The sequence below is a fragment of the Bactrocera tryoni genome, chromosome 3, assembly GCF_016617805.1.
Source record: "Bactrocera tryoni isolate S06 chromosome 3, CSIRO_BtryS06_freeze2, whole genome shotgun sequence".
Taxonomy (NCBI): Eukaryota; Metazoa; Arthropoda; class Insecta; order Diptera; family Tephritidae; genus Bactrocera; species Bactrocera tryoni.
This window is the reverse complement of record NC_052501.1, coordinates 20,214,640-20,216,419: the sequence shown is the minus strand read 5'-3', so window position 1 is coordinate 20,216,419 and position 1,780 is coordinate 20,214,640.

The following is a 1,780-nucleotide window of genomic DNA, read 5'->3' as shown; positions in this document are numbered from 1 at the left end:
ACTGACTTGTGAAACGGTGCAGTTGGCTTGGTGAAACAGCACATACTTTTTCTCCAACTTCAGCCGTTTTTCAGAGACTTCGAGCTTCAAACTATCCAATAACGCTATGGAAATAGTCGCTGTTGATGATCCTTATTTTTCCAGGTAGTCACAAAAATTATTTCATACACATCCCATAATACAGACGCCATAATATTCCCAGCCGGCTATTCCGTTTTTCAACGCTGTTCCGAATCATTACGAGTAACTCATCGTTATTTTTGCAAAAATTGAGCTCCCTCAATGATGTGATTGATATCTTTAGAACGCCTGCTATCTCGAACAACTTCACTTTACGACCATCCAAAGTTATTTTTTGAACATTTTGTATGCTTTCGTCCGAAACAACATCTTTTGGGCGCTCTGTGCACTCACTGTCTTCGGTGCTCATTTCACCACATCTAAACTTAACATACCAATTCTTAATGGTTAATTTTCCTGGGGCAGTGTCTCGAAACTCGTCATCAAGCCAAGTTTTTACTTCAACTGTATTGTTTCCCTTCAAAAAACAATATTTTATCAACACCAGAAATTACGCTTGCAGAAGTCCGGACGCTGAACCCAATTTTTGACAGTTTTCGAGCATAAATCGGCCGATAATGCTGCAATTTCACGTTCGATATTCGTACGAAGTTCATCAATCGTCGCTTTCTTATTAGCATAGATACAGATATATAGACATAGCCCCACTAGACGCACCATTGTTGATCTGACAAGACGACCGTTAAATTGGACGCAGCGCTCTTAAAGTTATGGTCACTGACTCCGCAATAGTCAATTTTAATAATGTCGACTCGTTTTTGGTCCGTATATCTTTCCATGATTAAATGAGAAACCGAACTGTGGAGAAATGTCAAAAGAGTCTGAAAAATATGGCGTTGTTTGCTTCCCTATCGGTCTAATTTTGTAGCGTCTCTATTGAAAAAACCGTTAGATCAATTTGTATGACAGCTATGTATATCCTATAGAGGTCGTTATTGTTGTTGTAATGATTATCTAGACCCCTTTTGGGGCGAAGTTACAAATTAGTTGTCATTGTCATTGTCAGGGTTCGACCCAAAGGCAGAAATGGGTAAAAAGAGTTGGGTTTAAAGGGCATGCAAAGATGTGATTAGTATCGTTCGGGGACTCGGTTAATGCAGGTCTTTCCCACGGCCTCTTTACCGCGATCTAGATTTTATCCGGCCAGGAGCTGCCATTTCGACGATCTTACCTCGCTCGGATCGGTAAGTAACATATCCTATAGTGGTCCGATATCGGTGGTTCCGGCAACTGAGCAACGTCTTAAGATGAAAAGGGTGTTTTCAAAATCACGGTTCGATATCTCAAGTGAAGACTAAGTTACTAGCTAAATCAGCGCAACGGTTCACGCTGATCATTTATACAGTAAAGAACCGTAAGTGAATCCAATAGAAGGTACCGCCCGGCGCTTGATTACCGAACCCGCTTGTATAAGCAATATTTTGTTGCTTAGTACTTGCCGCGAAAAGGTTTATAAACAGTTTTAAAGTAAACTTCAAAAGCTAAAGTTTTCCACCAGGAACTTATTTAAAGCAGGAGCTTACTCTATATGTATGCTATATATAATGTTATATCTGGATGTTAGAAACGTTGTCATGTAAATTTAATATACTCCTTAAAGTTATAAAAAGTTAAGCCACTCCTTAGAGTTACGTCTTTATTTATATACAAATAGCATTCTCTCTAGTAACGTTAAACTATTCCTTCACCAAACTGAGTG